Here is a 24,677-nt window from a genome sequence, read left to right as displayed (position 1 = left end):
CGTTCTGCATTAGCATCGAACAGCCCCCGTGATATGCAACATTTCAGGGAAGTTAGAAACCAATATACACAGGCAGTTAGAAAAGCCAAGGCTAGCTTGTTCAAGCAGAAATTTGCTTCCTGCAACACAAACTCAAAAAAGTTATGGGACACTGTAAAGTCCATAGAGAATAAGAACACCTCCTCCCAGCTGCCCACTGCACTGAGGATAGGAAACTCTGTCACCTCCAATAAATCCACTATAATTGAGAATTTCAATAAGCATTTTTCTACGGCTGGCCATGCTTTCCACCTGGCTACCCCTACCGCGGTCAACAGCACTGCACCCCCCACAGCTACTCGCCCAAGCCTTCCCCATTTCTCCTTCTCCCAAATCCAGTCAGCTGATGTTCTGAAAGAGCTGCAAAATCTGGACCCCTACAAATCAGCCGGGCTAGACAATCTGGACCCTTTCTTTCTAAAATGATCTGCCGAAATTGTTGCAACCCCTATTACTAGCCTGTTCAACCTCTCTTTCGTGAGCCCGGACAACATGAGGGCCTGTTGTCCGGGCCTCTGGTAGTCTCTATGGGGGTGCCACAGGGTTCAATTCTTGGGCCAACTCTTTTCTCTGTATACATCAATGATGTCGCTCTTGCTGCTGGTGAGTCTCTGATCCACCTCTACGCAGACGACACCATTCTGTATACTTCTGGCCCTTCTTTGGACACTGTGTTAACAACCCTCCAGACGAGCTTCAATGTCATACAACTCTCCTTCCGTAGCCTCCAACTGCTCTTAAATACAAGTAAAACTAAATGCATGCTCTTCAACCGATCGCTGCCCGCACCTGCCCGCCCGTCCAGCATCACTACTCTGGACAGTTCTTACTTACAATATGTGGACAACTACAAATACCTAGGTGTCTGGTTAGACTGTAAGCTCTCCTTCCAGACTCACATCAAACATCTCCAATCTATCAAACATCTCCAATCTAAAGTTAAATCTAGAATTGGCTTCCTATTTCGCAACAAAGCATCCTTCACTCATGCTGCCAAACATACCCTCGTAAAACTGACCATCCTACCGATCCTCGACTTCGGCGATGTCATTTACAAAATAGCCTCCAACACTCTACTCAATAAACTGGATACAGTCTATCACAGTGCCATCCGTTTTGTCACCAAAGCCCCATATACTACCCACCATTGCGACCTGTACGCTCTCGTTGGCTGGCCCTCGCTTCATACTCGTCGCCAAACCCACTGGCTCCAGGTCATCTACAAGACCCTGCTAGGTAAAGTCCCCCCTTATCTCAGCTCACTGGTCACCATAGCAGCACCCACCTGTAGCACGCGCTCCAGCAGGTATATCTCTCTGGTCACCCCCAAAGCCAATTCCTCCTTTGGCCGTCTCTCCTTCCAGTTCTCCGCTGCCAATGACTGGAACGAACTACAAAAATCTCTGAAACTGGAAACACTTATCTCCCTCACTAGCTTTAAGCACCAGCTGTCAGAGCAGCTCACAGATCACTGCACCTGTACATAGCCCATCTATAATTTAGCCCAAACAACTACCTCTTCTCCTACTGTATTTATTTATTTATTTATTTTGCTCCTTTGCACCCCACTATTTCTATTTCTACTTTGCACTTTCTTCCACTACAAATCTACCATTCCAGTGTTTTACTTGCTATATTGTATTTACATTGCCACCATGGCCTTTTTTGCCTTTACCTCCCTTATCTCACCTCATTTGCTCACATTGTATATAGACTTATTTTTCTACTATATTATTGACTGTATGTTTGTTTTACTCCATGTGTAACTCTGTGTTGTTGTATGTGTCGAACTGCTTTGCTTTATCTTGGCCAGGTCGCAATTGTAAATGAGAACTTGTTCTCAACTTGCCTACCTGGTTAAATAAAGGTGAAATACATTTTTTTATTAAAAAGCTGATGATGCTGGTGACCAGCAAAACACAGCGAAGGCTGGTCACCAGCAAAAACACAGTGAAGGCTGGTCACCAGCAAAAACACAGTGAAGGCTCGTCACCAGTTTCCAAAACATAGTGAAGGCTGGTCACCAGCAAAACTAGAACTAGTCACCAGCCTATGCTGGTCTATGCTGTTTTTCAGCAGGGTATATTCTCTCTTACTACTCCCTCAAGTGTCTCTTGCTCTGCCTGTCAATATGCCTGCATGCAGTTAGTCCCCATACGCAAATGCTTTTCATTCTGTACGCTAGAGGCTGAGGGCTGGAGGCTGGTGGTGGAGGCTGGGGGTTGGAGGCTGTTGGCTGCCAGGAGTGAGCCAGTGGTTTTGGTATGGCCATGCTAATGTGCTTAGCGCTCCTGGGGCCTGGGATCATGAGGTCATATAAGAGGAGCAGCAGTTGTTACTGAGGCTTGAGCTCCAGTGTGTAGAGGCTGGCCATAGAGGCCCAGCCATGCATGTCTAACTACGTCTCCCGAAGATGACAGCCCTGATTATAGCCCCATACTCTCATCAGGCTGGGCAATGAGGGTTGACAGCCCATTGGTCGATGAATGCAGAGGACCTCCTAAAGGTCAGGGGGAGGGTGGTGTGGGATGAAGTGTTGGTGATGTCACAGGTTGCCACGTGCTGCATCGAAAGGTGAGAATTAACCCGCAAAGTATCTTTATTACGAGACACCAAAGTAGTGTTAGTTGTTAAATATTGTTTGTTAAGGGGAAAAGGGAAGTAAATACGTTTTTATCTGGCTTCCAGACAGCAATAGCAGAGTTGATTGTATTTGATATCAGCTGTGTAAACACTTCTAAGAAAAGAACACATGCTTAAGCACACATTGATTTATTGTTTTTGGAGTTCATTTTACGGTTGAAGGAGCTTTACCACGTTAACATATTTCATCCAAATGTATATTTGATAAGAATGACTGATGATCATAATTTTTTGATCACATTTCTAATCAGTGAGTGTAGTATGCTATGCAGGACTTTCCTCTGCATTCTTCTAACCTTCTTGCTCCACCATTGACCCTGGACTGCAGAATGTGGCAGGCGTGTGAACTCTTCCAACCTCTAGGGCCTACGGATGTAGGATCTTAATTTGACCACTATTTTTGTTGCTGAGATATGCAAACTTGTAGGGTATTTTAGTTTTAAAAAGGCTTAATTTGCCCTAAGTAAAAATGTATCAACCCCTGCAAAAAATGTCCGTTAATTATAATCCATATAATAATTCACATTTCCTGTTGCTGCAGGATTATTTTCCTGCTGGCTCAAATTAAGATCCTACATCTGTACAGTAACAGTAAATCTACAATATGAGGCCTTCACTTGTACACTCTCTGTGCCTGCCCTCCCACTGGCATGCAGATGGCATGTTATTTCCTGAAGCACTGTACTAATAGATCATTTATCAGCCTCTCAGCCTGCTCTCTTTCTCCGTGCAACACGTTCCAGTCACAGCCTCGGCCCACACATGAGATAAGCATCGAGAAGGCATCCATGGCCCTCCCTCTGGCACAGATCATTACAATAGAGGTATTGTCTGGACGCATGACGTTCAAGCACACTCACACACACCATACATATCATGGACCATACACACGACACTAACTCATGCAACTCGTATACACACACAAGTGATGGCTTGTTCTAAGCTGGTCGTGACCTTGTCTCTGGTCTAGATTTTTGTATTTTTGCTAGGTGTTATTGTTCTGCCAGTTGCTCTTAACATGGCCTTTGTGCGTTGTAAAGGGAAAGTATGTCTGCATAGCTGGGGCTTTGTCAGGAGGAGTCAATGTATGCCAGTCTGACTTGGTCATATGGCTTCGTATGGCCCCTGCTGACGACTGCACTCGAGATGCACTGGATTCTTTACGGATGATACTCCAGGCATGATTCCCTTGTCTATTTAACACTTCAGAAAAATCGTCTATTTTTGCGTATCTATGTCTTGCCAGTGCTCATAAACTACTGTGTATTTTGTGGCATTTTATGCCATTGACATAATCGAGTTTCAGAGATTTTAAACCTACAAAATGACCACATCTAGACAGAAATAATGTTCATTTCTATGTTCTCTATTCATAGTAATAGTGAGGTAACATGACTCATCAGGCAAAGTGCTAAAGGAAACTTGAATGCTTCTACCTCTGTAATTATGAAGCAAGTTTTCCTCTGGAAATGGACACAAAATAATCATAGTTTATGCCCATGATTCCAACCACTGTGCTATTAAGGATGATAGAGGGAAAATGCAAATAGGATTCAGCCAATTCAATTTCTGTTTTCCTGTCCACTTTGCTCCTCACAACTGGCCAAGAGTTTCCTTCTGGACCATTACCGATGCTGTATTTTAATTTGATCATCCTGTTGTTGTAGGAATTTTCCTGTACAAAAGAAAATGCAAACTTGTAGAGTATTCAAGGTTTAAAAAGGATTCTAAAGTTTGAAATTTCCACTTAAAAAATGCAGACTTGATTTGCCCTAAAGAAAAATGTAGCAACCCCTACATAAAATGTCCATTAATTATAATCCACATAATAATTCACATTTCCTGTTCTCAAAAAAGCTGAAGTTGCTGCTTGCAAGTTAATTCGGTACATTCCATTGAAAGTGCAGGCTTTCTAAAGTTTCTGAGCAACATTTGCGCACAATCAGCACATAGACAGACCTCTAGTCTATGCTAATGGAAGAAGTCCAAGTGTAGTCTTCGCCCCTGACCAGACCTTTTGTTACCTCACTGCCAGAGTAAGAGGAGTTCAGCAGGAGAGAAGCGTCTTTCAAACATTCTCTCCCGGTACCAGGGGTGGCAGTGTGATGTTTATGGAGGATTGTGGTGGGTATTTCCTGCACATTCAGCGGCCTGGATTGAATTGAGCTGTTCCTCCTGGCTTTTTAGCAGGGCCTATTAAAAGCTCACTGTGCATGTCTGCTTCACATCAGGATGTGGGGCTGTAATTACACCATCCAATTAAGGCATGGGGACGAGTGGAGGAGCACAAGGGTAGAGGTTTTTCCACCACCCGCCCCTCTGCCCCCTCTCTGCCAGCACGTGGCTACTGGGTTGCCAGGTTACGCCATGCAACAGGCAGGCATGTTCCCTACTGTAATCAGTTAAATGGATTTGAGAAGCCATGAAATTCTGGTTGTTAAACCTAAATTGATGCACTTCCTCTCAAGCTGTAATTCTATATGAGTAGTGGTCTTCAGGTGGGGTATAACACTAAATGATTGAGTTATGCTTTATAAATAACTTCGGGCCACATTGGTTATTTATTGATGCTGTATCCACAGTGTCATAAGATAATATTGACAATTACACTGTTCGTTCTTGTGGTCAACTATGTGGTGATGACAGTAACAGCTACTGTTAATGTTATGATATGATTGGTAATAATCACTATCTGCAGAACGCTTTGTAATTTGATCAACTGGAAGTGACTTTAAAGAAGTAAAGGTGGATAACCTAGGAGGTACTGTAGTCTACAGTTTTCCATCTTAATTCCATGTAATGTAGAAATCATATATTGATTGCCTGGTCTGATAGAGCTGATTGACAGATAATTTAGATTGCATAGTGAGGCACTCTACTTCAATTCAATCAGGTTTTAACCTTCACTAGTTGGAACTTCCCATTGTTGCTAAACAGATCAAAATACAATGTAACTGATGAATTAATGAACCCCCCATAATACCCACTGTTTGTAAGATTACATGAATAAATGTATTTTGAGAATGTAATTACACTTGAAGTGTCTCTCTCTGAATAAGACACATTTTCTGAATCTCAATTTTTCTAACATCAAAGAAGAACAAGTGTTTTGATTGGATCATTTGAAATCAATTTCCTTGGACAAGCAAGACTTAGTTTTTTGTCAACCCATTTAGCTGACTGGACATGCACCAGATTTTATTCACAGAGCTGAAGTGTCGAGGTTGTCAGTCTTCCCCAGTTCAAGGCTGGCCAACCCCCCCCCCCCCCCTACCCCCCACCACTTCTTCCCTATTGATTCCATGCCAGCCAAACCCTCATTTCAAGTTGTGAAAGGACACATTCCTTTCCAGCTGAGTAGGGGGTGGTGGTATTACCCGAAAGATTAGCCCCTTTTATACCCTCTGCCTAGAAAAAATATAATTTTGGCAGCGTTTCCCCTACATTTTTCTCTCAGTTGTCTTGGTATTTTCTTCCTGCATTCCAGCTTTCCCCACAGACAACACTCACTTCCTGTACTGTGGTGGATGGGCTGCTCAGTTAGAGGAGGGGAGTTGGGGATCCTCTGACTCTATGGCAAGCCTCATGCAAAAGCAAATAGGCCTCGTAAGACAAACCTCTGAAACAATTTCTTCTTCCATCTAGATCTGTGCGATGTGGTGATTTATCACCGCTAAGATCTGTCACTTTGAAGCGACCCGAATGCTTTAATTGGACAGCTGTTAAAAGGCACTTTGCAATTCCATTCCCATTAAACCACTCACGTTTTGAAAGTCGAATAAACCAAGAAATATATTAATTTCCTTTGGGGACGGCTTTGACTAGAAATGCAGACTTTTTCCCTTTAAAGAACTAAGCCTCCCGTTAATGAGGTTTTGAATAATGAAGTAGATTTTTGCATACATGGACTTTCAACAAAATTTGTTTGCTTTTTAGTCTTACTTAGAGAAACACATGGATATGAGCAGTCCTCTTCCCTGTGGATCACATAATCTGCTGGTTTTAAATGTCATCAAATACTCTGGCAATGTAAAAAAAAAAAGTATGTTATGTTAAAGATAATTAAGCATGATAAAACAACGTTACATCAAGTGGTGCCATTGTTAGTGCATGACTCTTTCAAATTCCTGAGAGATGTACACTGAGTGTACAAAACATATTGAGTGGCACCCCTACCCCCTTTTTCCCTCAGAACAGCCTCAGTTTGTTGGGGCATGAACTCTACAAGGTGTCGAAAGTATTCCACGGGGACGCTGGCCAATGTTGACTCCAATGCTTTCCACAGTTGTGTCAAGTTGGCTGGATGTCCTTTGGGTGGTGGACCATTTGTTGATACACATGGGAGCATTGCAGTTGCAGTTCTTGACACAAACCGGTGCGCCTGGAACCTACTACCATACCCCGTTTAAAGGCACTTAAATCTTTTGTCTTCCCCATTCACCCACTGAATGGCACACATACACAATCCATGTCTCAATTGTCTCAAGGCTTACAAATCCTTCTTTAACCTGTCTCCTACCCTTCATCTACACTGATTGAAGAGGATTTAATAAGGGATCATAGCTTTCACCTGGAAAGGGCAGTGTTCTTAATGTTTTGTATTCTCAGTGTACTTCGTACTTGTGCCATTACAATGCATTTGGAAGGCCACCCAGAGCATTGTTAAAGTGTGTCCAAACTTCAGTTCTCTTTAGGGGCCCAATGGTCAAATTGTGTGTGTAGGGGGTATAATTTGGAATCTTGATATGTGTCTGTCTCTGAAAACAAATGTAGATAATTTCAAACAACACCTCTAGTATTCTCCTCTGTGCCTCAAAAGAGCCAGCACACGCCCAAGCCATTCTCTTTTTTCAAAGAGAGAACACTGCAACTACAGAGTGATGGGAATCGAATTTTGTTCTGAGGGAAGATTAACTTTGGCAGAGCATGGTCGAAATCCTGCAGTGCTGTTTGGAGTCAGTGAACCGTGCGTTTTCTAACTGCACCGGCTGACCCCTGCCAACCACTAATGGTTTCTCTGAGATGCCACACAATAGGCCGCTAATAAGAATGAGATGACGTCTGTGAGGGATGGCCATCGTTACAGAATTCACAACAACATGTCAAACCTTTTATGGATATTCCAGTCATCTCAATAAATGGCTACATTAATTTCACTGCCATGCTGACTCCTACATAGGAAGAACAATCACCGCTACAGATTCTCATTTAGAAATCTGTGAATTATCCACTTTTGGACAAATAGCTTCTATGTCTAAGATTCTTTTAGCCTATGTAATATAAAGCTCATCTTAACAGATGTAGTTATTGACAGTACTTATGCTCTCTGGCCAAGGGAACATGTTTATTCCACGGCCTGGAATGTGGAAGTAGGGAGAAAAAAGTGGTCCAGAACATTCAAAAACACCAAGGTTATGGACATGGTCATGCATAAAATGTGATTACTTGTTATAACCATTCTCTTTCTCCCATGAGTAGTTTGAGTATTCATCATTGTTACGAACCGGCTCTGAGTTCGCAACAAAAGGGAGACAACGTGGAGACAAGGAGTATCAAAAATATATATTTATTAGATACCATAACTAGCACAACCAAAAACAAGGTGTCTGCATGGAGAGAGTCTCCCCAAAGACTGTGGAAGAGGTGTCTTTATCCTGGGACACACCCGAGCCCAGGTGTTTCCCATCAAGCTGACGACCCTTCCAACTCCGCCCACTGGCATCCTAATAAGGAACAAGAGCAAAGAGAGAAAATACAGCAGACAGAGCGGGAGGGTCGTCACACACCCCCCCCATAAAACCGGGGACCAACAAGGGCCCCGGAACAACGTACCAGCCTCTGCGTCCCAAATTGACACAGGCCTCTGCGTCCCAAATTGACGAGGGGTTACAGGTTCACCTTCCACTTGCCCCAGCCAACCTCCTCCCCAGACCTCAGCAACCTTTGCGCACAGGAAGCAACATTTAAGAGGAAAGGAGAACACAAGACCAGGAGGGAACAGACAGGAAAGTTAGAACATGACAAAAACAAAACAATGGTCAGTCACATAACACTCAGGAACAGGGCACACGAGACCGTATCTCCCATCGATTCATAGTTACTCCAACGATTCATAGTTACTCCAACGATTCATAGTCACTCCAACGATTCATAGTCACTCCAACAATTCAGCTGAGCACACCAGACCACAACAAGAGAATACAATCACACCGGGCACCACAGAAAAGAGATGAGAAATGGAGCTTCCCCAAAACCTACAATAACTCAACCCTAGTCTTCATGCAGATTTGCGGTGGGTAATTATGCACTGTAGCCCGCTGGCGAGGAAGTAACCCCCCAGCACGCTGGTAGATTCCACCAAGCCACGGATGTGCTCCCGAGACAACTGCTCAGTCCACAGACACCACACAAAAATAACATTAACAATGCCCAACATATTCCAAAAATGAAACACGTCGCTAAGCCTATCAGGCGAAAAAGGCTATAGCTCCGGGTAGTAAGTTTCACTACCCTATCCAAATCTCCCACCAAGGTACACAGCTGATTGTACTCACCTCCTACCAACATCCCAACAGCGAGCAGAACAAGCGTTTCCAGGCTGGGCAGAGGCCTGGAAACTAACCAATGTACTCTCTCCAACACAGCACACAAACCAAACAACCAAAGGCAACCAGTACTGAGCACCAAACAAACAAACAAACAAAGCACCTCAATTTAACATACCTCCACGTTTTCTCCCAAACACAAGTTCAAGATCCCGGATGAGCTCCCACTTGTTACGAACCGGCTCAGAGTTCACAACAAAAGGGAGACAACGTGGAGACAAGGAGTATCAAAAATATATATTTATTAGATACCATAACTAGCACAACCAAAAACAAGGTGTCTGCATGGAGAGAGTCTCCCCAAAGACTGTGGAAGAGGTGTCTTTATCCGGGGACACACCCGAGCCCAGGTGTTTCCCATCAAGCTGACGACCCTTCCAACTCCGCCCACTGGCATCCTAATAAGGAACAAGAGCAAAGAGAGAAAATACAGCAGACAGAGCGGGAGGGTCGTCACAATCATGTATCATATAATCCGAAGTCACTTCCACATGTTCCACCCAACATTCCAAATAAATCAAAATGAAAAAGGTCCATGGTTAGCCTGTCATCTTCAACATCTCTCCCCCTGACTGGGCTGCGTCCACATCATGTATGCCGGAGGAGTTTTCCTTGGATGGGAGCCCTGAAGGTCTATAGGATTTATGATCTGAGTTAGCCTGGTTAAAGTCCCTTCCTGGAGAAGCTAGGGGCTATGCCCCTTCTGGATGTGATGAATGAAACTAAAGTCTTTCCCACCTGTTGTGTGCGAAAGGGATTAAGAATCAGGTTATATTTCTTATAAAGGACAGAGGAAAAAAGTCAGGCATTAACTCTGTATCGTATCGATTACAAAATACACTACATGACCAAAAGTATGTGGACACCTGCTCATCAAACATCTCATTCCAAAATCATAGACATTAGTAAGGAGTTGGTCCCCCCTTTGCTGTTACAACAGCCTCCACTCTTCTGGGAAGGCTTTCCACTAGATGTTGGAACATTGCTGCGGGGACTTGATTCCATTCAGCCACAAGAGCATGAGTGAGGTCAGGCACTGATGTTGGGCGATTAGGCCTGGCTCACAGTCGGCGTTCCCATTCATCCCAAAGGTGTTCGGTGGGGTTGAGGTCAGGGCTCTGTTTAGGTCAGTCAAGTTCTTCCACACCAATCTCGACAAACCATTTCTGTATGGACCTCACATTTTCCACTGGGGCATTGTCATGCTGAATAAGGAAAGGGCTTTCCACAAACTGTTACCACAGTTGGAAGCACCGAATTGTCTAGAATGTCATTGTATGCTGTAATGTTAAGATTTCCCTTCACTGGAAATAAGGGGCCTAGCCCAAACCATGAAAACAGCCCCAGACCATTATTCTTCCTCCACCAAACTTTACAGTTGGCACTATGCATTTGGGCAGGTAGCATTCTTCTGGCATCCACCAAACCCAGATTTGTCCATTGGACTGCCAGATGATGAAGCGTGATTCATCACTCCAGAGAACGCGTTTCCACTGCTCCAGAGTCCAATGGCTTTACATCACTCCAGCCGGTGCTTGGCATTGCACATGATGATCTTAGGCTTGTGTGCGGCTGCTCGGCCATGGAAACCCATTTCATGAAGCTCCCGACGAACAGTTATTGTGCTGACGATGCTTCCAGAGGCTGTTTGAAACTCGGTAGTTTTCAGTTTTACATCCGAGGGCAGGCAATTCTTTTTTTTAGCACATGGCGGTCCCTTTCTAGTGAGCTTGTGTGGCCTACCACTTCGCGGCTGAGCCGTGAAATTTTGACGACCTGACTTGTTGGAAAGGTGGCATCCTATGACGGTGCCACATTGAAAGTCACTGAGCTCTTCAGTAAAGTCATGCAGCAGGGAATGGCAGGTAGCCTAGTGGTTAGAGCGTTGGGCCAGTAACTGAGAGATTGCTGGATCGAATCCCCGAGATGACAAGGTAGAAATCTGTTGTTCTGCCCCTGTTCTCCGGTAGGCCGTCATTGTAAATAAGAATTGGTTCTTAACCACCTTTTCTAGTTGGATAAATAAAAAATACTGCCAACGTTTATCTATGGAGATTGCATGGCTGTGTGCTCAATTTTATACACCTGTAAGCAACGGGTGTGACTGAAATAGTCAAATCCATTAACTTGAAGGGGTGTCCACATACTTTTGTATATCTGGTGTATGCATTCCAAATGTATTCCAAATGTACATTTCAGATTCAGAACATGGACTTGGTTTATTCATGATGTCTAACTGCCAACAGCCTGAAACATGCCTAGGGAGATTCTGGATTCAAAGAGTGGAATTTTTCTTTTTTTTTTGTCCGAACCATCAGAGTTCTGCTGGTACATGGGATTCTAATGGCTTTAACACTCCCACTGTCTGTCTGCTGAGATTTAAAAGCACCTGGATTTGTCATAAAATGCATTTTTATTATTCTTATTTTTTTTTTTACAATTCACAGCAGGGTTTCAGAATGTCTTTGTTGGATTCCAATTCGTTTTTTGCACCGTTAAATATCTATATCTCTTACAGACCTTTACAATGGCCTTAATTTCTGTCGAAAGTTCACACAAACATCTGTTGCTCATCTCAGTCCGGTTGTGTAATTATGTCTTCACTCATTATCATGGATTCATTTCAAATGAACAACATTCCCTGGTGTTCACATCTATAACTTACACTCCTGTAGCAACAGAAGCTCTCAGGGACGGATATCCTTCATTGGTTTGATGTTGTACCAGACAGTCGTAGAATTGCGTTGCCCTTGAGGGGGAACTCACTCATTCAGCTTAATCAGCTTAATACAGTGTCAGTGGTAGAACCAGAGGCAGTTACAGTTACATGCCATGTACAGTAAGTCGCGTGTGGATGGTGAAGTTGCGGAAGAAGCACATTACATTTGCTACGTGCTATGGCCACTCCTAACAATAACAAGAATGCCAGTGGCAGCAGCTGCCTCCTTTTCATAAGTTGTCTAATTGGAGCGATGACAGAGGTGGCTTGTGGATGGTGATGATGCTACTGTTACATGCTGTCTAGCTTCCTCCTCCGGATGATTTCCCCAGGGAACATTGTGATTAGGTAACACATAGTAAATGGCGGGCCCTTTAAACAGACGTCTGTAGATATTAAGCTAATGGACTGACTCTCTGAGAGTCAGGCTGTTCTGGGCTGGCGGGGGCGGGGCGTGCTCCTGTTCTCAGAATGACACTCGTTTCAGTGTGCTTGTTAACTTCTGCTGACCAACGACAGCTGTATTTCAGGAGGCATGTATTTGTCCCTGAAATCTACATGATCTGGTGTTTGTTTAACTTTTCATGGACATCCCTGTGTGTACATCCAGAGGACAGAGTAACCATAAAAAATAATCAATAATCATGCAGCTTTATCTCCTTCCTTCCCTATCCAAAGTATTTTTCCTTGTCAGTCATCATTTTCATTATGTTTGAGCAACGATGTAGCCTTTCTCCTTTTTTGTCGAATCAGACCATATTACCTGCATCTTTTCAAATATAATAACATCCCACTTATGACTCTGTCTGAACAGGCTGTACAATCATCATCCAAGGGAAGGTTGACATTTCTCAGCAGATATCATTTGGAGATACATAAATCATGCTCGGTGTACTCAATAATGCAGGAGTTTCTGTGATAGTGGTAGTAGAGTATGTTCCCTCAGTAGAGTCAGATGTGACGTGACCTGATGGGATGGAGCAGAGCAAGCTGCAGCGGAACATATCCTCAGAGGTCAGGGGTCAAGATCAACAAAACCATCTCCTCCAAAAAATCAGTTGTGACCAGATTATCTCCTGAGCCCTAATTTGAGCCGATGATCCTTTTACTGTATCTAACATTTAACTCCGCTTGTGCTGGGAGGTTAAGCGACTTGGTGAGAGGTGACTAAGAAACGTTTAAGGTCGGAATGTCGTTACGTAACAGCCACATGTGCTAATGCGATCTGGAATACAGCCCCTCTAGATGGTACAAGTTTTCTTTTATTTATTATCCTGGCAAAGAAGAGCACGTCAACACCCTTAGGCATGGTTCAGACTAGGAAACAGAGGAAGGGGAGGGACGCAGATGGAGAAAGACTCAGCAAACCGATAATGGGAGCTTAGCAGCTTTGATTGAGTCAAAAAACAAAAACTTTTCTTGAAGAAATGCCTCGCTGTTCTCAGTGAGCTTTTGCCCTGTTTCAGAGGGAATACATGTCCACAGGCAGCCAAGAAACACACGTACTTACGCACACACACACGCACGCATGCACACACACACACACACACACACACACACACACACACACACTATACAAGCCCATAGGGAATGGAGAGGAAAGGGAAGAACTCAAACCTCTACAGTATAAAATATGCCAAGATTCCTAATATCCCTGAGGTCATCTTTGGTTTTGGTCAAGTAAAACTCATCTTGGCCGATGGTCACATTTAATCGCTTTATTGTCTCCCAGCCGAGTTTTTTCCTCCTCCCCTGCTTGAGGAAGTACAGTAACAAACAAGGCTTTAGTTTGGAAGGTAGAAAGGATTTGAGTCATCACATTATAAGTCACAGTAATGGCTTGAACACACATTCTCTTTCATTCATGGGCGAATTTAACAGCCTCGATAAGTGACAATGAAAGGCAATTCATTCTAGTGGAAGGGACAAGATGTATTAACAGTCACAGCCAGGGTGCCTTCAATGATTCCATTGAAGAGGTTCCATTTCATTTCTCTGCAATGGTAAGACATCATCCACAGTAGTTACCATTACAAATGTTTTGATAACTGATAACGATTTGAATTGATTTAAATAACTGATTTTCAGGTCTGATTTAAAAGTGAGCCGAACTACTTGTGAACAGTGCCTTTTGATGTGCAGAGAATCTGTTTTAATTCCATTTTGCCAGTATTAGATGTTTGAAGCTTGGATGTAGATCAATATCTTCTTTCCTCTTTAGACAGTGCGGTGTGACGCTATATTAAACACTGAGGCTGAGTAATTATATAATGATGGAATCTCAGAGTCATTTCATTTCCCAAAGAATGAAATTATACACCCACTGGTAACAGTAATGCTAAGGATGAGCACAGCAATTGACTGAGCCCAGACAAATTGTAATTGTGTGGTCGTCTTCACACACACATTGTGAGTCTGTGATCTGGTCATCTATAATAGGCGGTGGATTAAACAAGCAAAGCCATGCTTTATCTTGGTTAATTAAGATATGTATACACAATCTAGTCCGCCTGCACGTAGAGAAGCATTTCATCTTAATCCTTAAGCCTCTGTTGGACACTCTGTGATGTGCCAAGATAAAGCAAGGCCAAGACACCTGCCGATAAGGGAAACAGGAAGTAGACTAGATAATCCTCTTATAAGGATGGAAGGATGAGGCGTTGAATAGACGAAGCTGTCCTGGTGTTGATGTAATAGCACTAGTGATTGATTAACGTAGTTCCTCTCGGATGTTCCTTTCCTATACCCCACTGTGGAGATGGAGCTGTGTTGCCTGGCTACAACAGCGTTAGAATAATGCTGTAGATATTACCATGCCATTTTGAAGGTAATAATAGTAAGCTGCAAATACAGCATATTGTCAACCATCTCGTGGGTGGACTCATGGACTCATGGACTTTGAAGCTTGGCAATACTGAAATGGCTTATCGACAATTACACACCTGCGATCCATATAAGCACCAGGGACTATTGTAATTTGTGATAATTGCCATGTCCCTAGACTTTCTCTGTGTGAGTTGATATGTCGCACAGTAATGTGTCCTCAAATGCGGCACTGTCAATGGATTGAATTCCATAATTAATTTATTCACTATTGAAGTAATGTGCCTGACTTCAGAAAATAAGACCTTTACACACCCTGAAACCATACAACCCCTTTACCCCCCGAAAAATCCCAGTCGTCACGTGCCCTACGTGAAGTGTGTTGTGTGTGTCTGTGTGAGTCTTGACAGCCTAGACACAGAGGTATCATCCTGTAGGTCCCAGAGGCCCTGAGGTGTGTAGTGTGGCAGAACACGGGCAGTGATTACCTGAACCGCCGGGTGATTTCTCTACCCCCTCCCCCTCTCTAACGGAGAGGTTTCCTCGTACACCCGAAGAAGAAGAAGCCACTTAGCCGATAACGATGCCAAGCCTCACCCGTCCATGACAGGGATGACGAGAGCAGGCACACAGAGCGAGCGTGTCCATCTGCCACTGCCTCATCATCCCTAATATGGCAGGCGTATCCCTGGGAGACCAGCAGGGGGTTATTGGAAGTGAGCAGGCGATTACCAGCAGAAAACAGGCTAGAACCATCAGCCAGGCACTACTAGTGGCCTTGCTTTATACAATAGAGACAAATAGAATGATTCTATATGAGAATTTTAACACAGTGACATCATGATAGAATAAAGCATAGCAGTAAGGAATTTAGTGATTAACATTGCCTAGTAAATTACAAAGACACTACACATGTCTAGACACTACACATGCCTGGAGACTACACATGTCTGGAGACTACACATGTCTAGACACTACACGTCTAGACACTACACATGTCTAGAGACTACAAATGTCTGGAGACTACACATGTCTAGAGACTACACATGTCTGGAGACTACACATGTCTGGAGACTACACATGTCTAGAGACTACACATGTCTAGAGACTACACATGTCTAGAGACTACACATGCCTGGATCCTACACATGTCTAGAGACTACACATGTCTAGAGACTACACATGTCTGGAGACTACACATGTCTAGAGACTACACATGCCTGGAGACTACACATGCCTGGAGACTACACATGTCTAGAGACTACACATGTCTAGAGACTACACGTCTAAAGACTACACATACCTAGACACTACACAAGTCGATAGACTACCCATGCCTAGACACTACACATGCCTAGAGACTACACGTGTCTAGAGACTGCACATGTCTAGAGACTGCATGTGTAGACACTACACATGCCTAGAGACTACACATGCCTAGAGACTAAACAAGCGACACTAACAGGCTACAAGCCAATCATTAACATCAAGAGCTTGATTACTATTGATTCATTGCCAATTAGTCATTTGGAAAGTCACCAGCACTGTGTAATGAGGATGAAATGGCTTTGTGTGTGTATGTTTATGCCCCATGGAGTTTGCTCGATTTGATAACAGAGTGGCCCACCACAAAGCTCTGACATTTCCTGTCTGCCAGTGCCAGTGCTGCAGGTGTGAACCGTCTCAGTCTCGCATCACTTGCTGGAACGGCCCCCTAGAGGAACAACGCCTCACCGGTTTTCAAACCTCTGTTTTCTCCATCAGCGCTGCCACTGGTCCCACACTCAGACGTGGCCTCGGCCCCTCGAGCCCCAAGGGTTGATGTGTGAGGTACGAAGGGGGGGGGGGGGGACTGGTTGTGCACCTGGGGCGGCCTGTGCCTTCCCACTCATCTGGCTATGATGGGAGTATTGTTTTTGTCATATACACTACGGACCAGGGGATTATGTATTAATAAGCTCTGTTCTCCTACAACATACTCTGTGTGGGCCATGTATGCTTTTGTCGACCTTGACTCCCATGTATCCCATGGCAACACAGATAGATAGCGGGAGAGCTGAAGGAGTTGAGGACGTGGAGGAGGACAGATAAGTTGGGGTTACAGAGATACTGCTGTATGCTTAAGGTGGTGGGCGCTATTCAAATGGACATGTTTATTAGCGTGTTCAGTGAAGAGTTGCAAAGTCCTCTTAAGTAAATGGAATTGATTAGGTCTATAAAAACGAGCCATTCCCCTCGTTAGGCATGCGTGAAAGGGTTTTCAAGGATACCTTTTGTCTCTATAAAACAATCCTGTCATGGTAGTGTGGACGGCCTTGGTAATTCTGTTTATGACACAAGTTTAAAGAGATTACATGCATTGGTGCACACAATAGAGTGTGACATAAAACCATAGTCTTTCGGCTCTGTTCCCTCGCAGATATACTGGGTAGCCCTGTCGGAGATCACAGAGGATAATTGAATCTTTTGGAAATAATCAGAGCTTTGGAGGGAGGAAAGAGAAAGAACAGAGGAGGAGGAGGAGAGGAAAAGAGAGGAGAACAGGAGGAGGAGGGGTTACTAATGAGAACATCTCTGTAGGGTATATTTCTCTATCAGTCTGATAGCATTAGGAAGTTCAAGTGATTCTTCTAATGAAATTACCTTGAAGCAGGTACGTGTCATTAAGGCAAATCCTCTTTCCTTTTTAGACTTTCACACAATGCCCATTTAAATCCTGTTCACTCCGAGTGTGCTGGTTGTAAATATACTGATAAGCCACAGCAAATGTTACCACTTCTACTGTATCGAACTTCCTAACACTTTCAGACTGATAGAGAAATATACCTGCTCTCCATTGGATCAGCCTGGAGGACAAGGAACAGTACTATGGGATGTGGTCTCTGTTTTGCATTCATCACAGATTCCTTGGCCAAGAGAGATGTAAAGTCCTAGGTGAGCAGCAGCTATCCCAGAAGGCCCCATGGCCCCAGTAAGGAAGAGGACGCCCATTTCTTATAACTGACAGGAAAAACACACTGGAGATAGCTTTCAGCAACAGAGGAACGTCAGTGTAACAGTCAAATCCATGCAGGGTGATTAATGACAAACTCACGTGTTGATTTGTAGAAGGAAAACACCCTCATCCATCTCCCCTCTGCGTTGAGACATGGACACCAGAGAGGCGGAAAGAGGGACGCTGCAGACAGACATTCAGGACACCGTGCAAACATGCTCAACAAAATAAGTGGGTGTTATTGTATTTCCAGCAGGACACTTTAGCTGTGTTATCACAGGGGTGTGTCTGTTTCTCTTTCTGTGGCTCGCAGAGGAAATAAGAGCAGATCCACTACAAAAAGCCAAAGGAAACTGTACCCACAATGTAAAGAGAGACTGCAGGGCTCCTCCCTGTATAGCAGGTACACACTCCAGCTGGGTGTTTTCCCTTTAGCTGTATATGACTGGTTCAACCCTATCAAGAATTCAAGAAATGTCAGAACGAATCCAGTTAACAACCCACATAACACTGTATCAGTAATCAAAATGCAACCTATGCTTATATACACCGAAAAGATATACTGAGAATACAGCTGTAGATATATTAGCTATGTCAAGAATCCAGAATATAAATACAGTCAAAGTTGGAAGTTTACATACACTTAGGTTGGGGTCATTAAAACTCGTTTTTCAACCACTCCATACATTTCTTGTTGACAAACTATAGTTTTGGCATGTACATCTACTTTGTGCATGACACAAGTAATTTTTCCAACAATTGTTTACAGACAGATTATTTCACTTATAATTCACTGTATCACAGTCCCAGTGGGTCAGAAGCTTACATACACTAAGTTGATTGTGCCTTTAAACAGCTTTGGAAATTCCAGAAAATGATGTCATTGCTTTAGAAGCTTCTGATAGGCTAATTGACTAAATTTGAGTCAATTGGAGGTGTACCTGTGGATATATTTCAAGGCCTACCTTCAAACTCAGTGCCTCTTTGCTTGACATCATGGGACAATCAAAAGAAATCAGCCAAGAGCTCAGAAAAAAAATCATAGACATCCACAAGTCTGGTTCATCCTTGGGAGCAATTTCCAAACGCCTGAAGGTACCATGTTCATCTGTAAAAACAATAGTACGCAAGTTTAAACACCATGGGACCACGCAGCCGTCATACCTCTCAGAAAGGAGACGTGTTCTGTCTCCTAGAGATGAACGTACTTTGGTGCGAAAAGTACAAATCAATCCCAGAACAACAGCAAAGGACCTTTTGAAGATGCTGGAGGAAACAGGTACAAAGTATCTATATCCTCAGTAAAACGAGTCCTATATTGAAATAACCTGAAAGGCCGTTAAGCAAGGAAGAAGCCACTGCTCCAAAACTGCCATAAAAAAGCCAGACTACGGTTTGCAACTGCACATGGAGACAAAGTTCGTACTTTTTGGAGAAATATCCTCTGGTCTGATGAAACAAAAATAGAACTGTTTGGCCATAATGACCATCGTTATGTTTGGAGGAAAAAGTGGGAGGCTTGCAAGCCAAAGAACACCATCCCAACCGTGAAGCACGGGGGTGGCAGCATCATGTTGTGGGGGTGCTTTGCTGCAGGAGGGACTGGTGCACTTCACAAAATTGATGGCATCATGAGACAGGACAATTATGTGGATATATTGAAGCAACATCTCAAGACATCAGTCAGAAAGTTAAAGCTTGGGTCTTCCAAATGGACAATGACCCCAAGCATACCTCCAAAGTTGTGGCAAAATAGCTTAACTTCTTTGGGATATGGGGCGGTATTTTGACGTCCGGATGAAAAGCATGCCCAAAAGAAACTGCCTGCTACTCAGGCCCAGAAGCTAGGATATGCATATAATTGGTAGATTTTGATAGAAAACACTAAAGTTTCTGAAACTGTTAAAATAATGTCTGTGAGTATAACAGAACTGAAATGGCAGGCGAAACCCAGAGGACAAACCCCCCCCCCCCCCCCCCCCCAAAAAAAAATTATTTCATCCTACCACTGATTTCAATGGCTGGCACTTTTATAATAGGGTGAAATCGTGCCCGATTGCAGTTCCCATGGCTTCCACTAGATGTCAACAGTCTTTAGAAAGAGTTTCAGGCCATTTTGGTTGTAGTGTTTCCAAGCGAGTGACTGAGAGCGCGTTCTTTGGTATTCTTCTCCGGTAAAGACAATAACGATTCTCCGTCTTAACTTTTATCGTTTATTTGCATATTAGGGTATGTAAGGATTGATTATAAACGTTGATCGACCTGTTTGGTTAAGTTTATTGGTAACGTTTGGAATTCATTTCATATGCATTTTGAAGGAGGGAAACCGGGTGGATTATTGACTGAAGCGCGCCAGCTAAACTGAGTTTTTATGGATATAAAGAAGGACATTATTGAACAAAAGGACCATTTGTAATGTAACTGAGACCTTTTGGAGTGCCAACAGAAGAAGATCTTCAAAGTTAAGGCATTTTTTATATCGCTATTTCTGACTTTCGTGTCGCAACTCCCTGGTTGAAAATGATTTGTTATGCATTTGTGTGCTGGGCGCTGTCCTCAGATAATCGCATGGTTTGCTTTCGCCGTAAAGTCTTTTTGACATCTGACACCTTGGCTGGATTAACAACAAGTTAAGCTTTATTTTGATGTATTGCACTTGTGATTTCATGAATGTTTAATATTTATAGTAATTTAACTTGAATTTGGCGCTCTGCAATTTCACCGGAAATTGTCGAAATGGGACAGTAGCATCCCACTAATCCGTAAGAAGTTTTAAGGACAACAAAGTCAAGGTATTGAAGTGGTCTCCACAAAGCTCTGACCTCAATCCTATAGAAAATTCGTGGGCAGAACTGAAAAAGCGTGTGCGAGCAAGGAGGCCTACAAACCTGACTCAGTTACACATGCTCTGTCAGGAGGAATGGGCCAAAATTCACCAAACTTATTGTGAGAAGCTTGTGGAAGGTTACCCGAAACGTTTGACCCAAGTTAAACAATTTAAAGGCAATGCTACCAAATACTAATTGAGTGTATGTACACTTCTGACCCACTGGGAATGTGATGAAAGAAATAAAAGCTGAAATAAATCATTCTCTCAACTATTATTCTGACATTTCACATTCTTAAAATAAAGTGGTGATCCTAACTGACCTAAGACAGGGAATTTTTACTCGGACTAAATGTCAGGAATTGTGAATGTATTTGGTAAATGTATTTGGCTGAGGTGTATGTAAACTTCCGACTTCAACTGTACGTGGTGTGTATAAACAATGTAATAAATGTAATAATAGATGTAATAAAATGTTGAGAGAACAATTATCTCCCTTGGGCAAATCAGATCACGCCGCCATTCTACTCCTTCCCTCCTATAGGCAATAACATAAACAGGAAGTACCTGCGGTAAGGACTGTTCAACGTTGGTCTGATAAATCAGAATCTATGCTTCAAGATTGTTTTGATCACACGGAGTGGGAAAACTAGCCATGTCACGGACACTGATGCTTTGCCCCAGACATGCTGTACACCTTTGCCCACTTAGAAGGCGTGGGCCACCATCGCTCACGAGGACTGTGAGCTCTCGTTTTCTGTGGTGACAGCATCCTAAGCCGCATCCTCAGGACATGTGCAGACCAGCTGGCTGAAGTGTTTACAGACATATTCAATATCTCCCTATCCCAGTCTTTTGTCCCCACTTGCTTCAAAATGTCCACCATTGTTCCTGTACCCAAGAAAGCAAATGTAACTGAACTAAATGGCTATTGCCCCATAGCACTCACTTCTGTCATCATGAAGTGGTTTGAGAGGCTAGTTAATATCATCTCCACCTTGCCCGACACCCTAGACCCACTACAATTTGTGTACCACCACAACAGATGATGCAATCGCCATCGCACTGCACACTGCCCTATCCCATCTGGACAGGAAGAATACCTACGTGGAAATGCTGTTCATCAACTACAGCTCAGCATTCAACACCATAGTGCCCTCCAAGCTCATCACTAAGCTTGGGGCCCTGGGTCTAAACCCCTTCCTGTGCAACTGGCTCCTGGACTTCCTGACGGGCCGACCCCAGGTGGTAAAGATAGGCAACAACACCTCCGCTATGCTGATCCTCAACATGGGGCCCAACAAGGATGCGCGCTCAGCCCCCTCATGTACTCCCTGTTTACCCATGACTGTGTGGCCACACACGTCTCCAACTAGGTCATCAAGTTTGCAGACGACACAACAATGGTAGGCCTTCAGGAGACAGCAGAGAGATCACGCCCCCATCCGCATCAACGGGGCCGCAGCGGAGAAGGTGAAAAGCTTCAAGTTCCTCGGCCTGCACATCACTGACCACCTAAGATGGTCTATCCAATTTAGGAGGCTGAAGAAATTTGGCTTGGCCCTTAATTAAGACTAGACATTGAACTGACGTCTGTGCCCAGTGGGATGCGGTTGAGGACGGTGCAGTTGCCGTAGAAGGCGGTGACGCAGCTCGACATAATGCTCTCAATTGTGCATCGGTAGAAGTTCATGAGGGTCCTAGGGGTCATGCTGAATTTCTTCAGACCAGATTACAGGGCATGGGAATAACACAAGATCATAAATCATCCGAATCACATCTTCGAAATGCTCTGTTTTTGATTAAACAATGGTCAGAGAAGAAGTGCCTGCCTTGTCAGTTCTGCAGCATATCTGCCCTGTACACTTCAGCCTGAAAAATGGCCTTGTTCTATTGAATGGCAATTAATAAATGGAGGCCAACGAGTTTGGCTCCTGCTGCGCTGACAACGAGACATGTCAGCCTGTGAATTATTAGGCTGTCAGTGGAGACAAAAACATGCAAGTCAAACCCAGTGACAGGTGTCATTATGGGATAAGGAGCTGCAGTGTGACGGGCTGAATAATCCACATGTTTCCACGGCGATGGATACTGCCTACTGTATGTTTTTTTTTTATCCCCCTGGAATGTGGAGACAAAACCTTTTCTCCCACAGAACAGCACAATCATAACACCAGGCAATATATAGACAGTGGCCAGTTTGCATAGACTACTGTAGGCTGCAACAGGGTTTGTGTGTGATATTTATGATGTACCATGTAATAACGATATACGTGCTGCCACTACTAGGGATTTTGATAAGTTACAGAGTCTATCGGAGTGGATGGCACTGGTGCCAGCAGCAACTGTTGTAAAGTGACAAGAATGCGATTCTAATGGGGAACGTAAAAGCCTGACAGTAAATCCTGTGTAATGTGATGCTGGGCCTGGGAACATGGCTGGAGCTGGGGATGTCTTGTCTCTGACTCACTGCACTCTTACCAAACGACACCACATTCCAGGCACAGACACATACAGAATAAACCAACAAACTAGAACACATGACATTGGGGAGAGATTCCGATTTTTTTAAATTGCTTTTTAATTAAGACACCGCAAGACATGCGATACATGTGACGCATCAGAGTTATTAAACCAATATTTACACATCGAGTTCTTAATCCAAATATCAGATTCGGGTTCTTTGGTTTTCATTGCTTGAAATATGTACAACCGAGTTAACTTAATCAAATGGATAAGCAGAATAGGAATTCTGTGAGAATGAGGTCACTAAAACATCTGTGTGTGAGGACGGACCCAGCATGGACAAATCATCACCGGCCACACTTCCATCTGCACAGCCTGTGGTGCAGAGGGCCATCTCAGAGGTCGCCTTTGTCAATGTGACCTTCCCGTCAACATCCACTCCATCTGAGGAGAGTAGTGAGGGGAATGGAGCCTATTGCTGGGGACTCTCTCTATCTGAACTCTGCAGCCCGGCTCTCTCTTTCAATTCAATTTCAATTTAAGGGCTTTATTGGCATGGGGAAACATATGTTAACAATGCCAAAGCAAGTGGAGTAGATAATCAACAAAAATTAAATAAACAATAAAAATTAACAGTGAACATTACACTCACAAAAGTTTCAAAAGAATAAAGACTTTTCAAATGTCATGTTATGTGCAAATAGTTACAGTACAGAAGGGAAAATAAACAAATATGGGTTGTATTTACAATGGGGTTTGTTCTTCACTTGTGGAAACAGGTCAGTAATCTTGCTGCTGTGATGGCACACTGTGGTATTTCACCCAATAGTTATGGCAGTTTATCAAAATTGGGTTTGTTTTCGAATTCTTTGTGGATCTATGTAATCTGAGGGAAATATGTGTCTCTAATATGGTCATACATTTGGCAGGGGGTTAGGAGGTGCAGCTCAGTTTCCACCTCATTTTGTGGGAAGCGTGCACACAGCCTGTCTTATATTTAGAGCCAGGTCTGCCTAAGGTGGCCTTTCTCAATAGCAAGGATATGCTCACTGAGTGTGGTATTCTGCCACTGTGTACTCTCTGTTTAGGGCCAAATAGCGTTCTAGTTTGCGCTTAGTGGGACTATCATTTGTTTTTCAACAGGACAATGACCCAAAACACACCTACAGGCTATGTAAGGGCTATTTGACCAAGGAGCGTGATGGAGTGCTGCATCAGATGACCTGGCCTCCACAATCACCTGACCTCAACCCAATTGAGATGGTTTGGGATGAATTGGACCGCAGAGTGAAGGAAAAGCACCCAACAAGAGCTCAGCATATGTGGGAACTCCTTCAAGACTGTTGGAAAAGCATTCCTCAGCTGTCATCAAGACATAGGGTGGCTACTTTGAAGAATCGTAAATCTAAAATGTGTTTTGATTTGTTTAACACTTTTTTGGCTAGTACATGATTCCATATGTGTTATTTCGTAGTTTTGATGTCTTCACTATTTTTCTACAATGTAGAAAATAGTACAAATAAAAAAAAACCCTGGAATGAGTAGGTGTGTCCAAACTTT

Source organism: Salmo trutta, chromosome 1 (genome assembly GCF_901001165.1).
Source record: "Salmo trutta chromosome 1, fSalTru1.1, whole genome shotgun sequence".
Lineage (NCBI taxonomy): Eukaryota > Metazoa > Chordata > Actinopteri > Salmoniformes > Salmonidae > Salmo > Salmo trutta.
Note: the sequence above shows the minus strand (reverse complement) of the source record.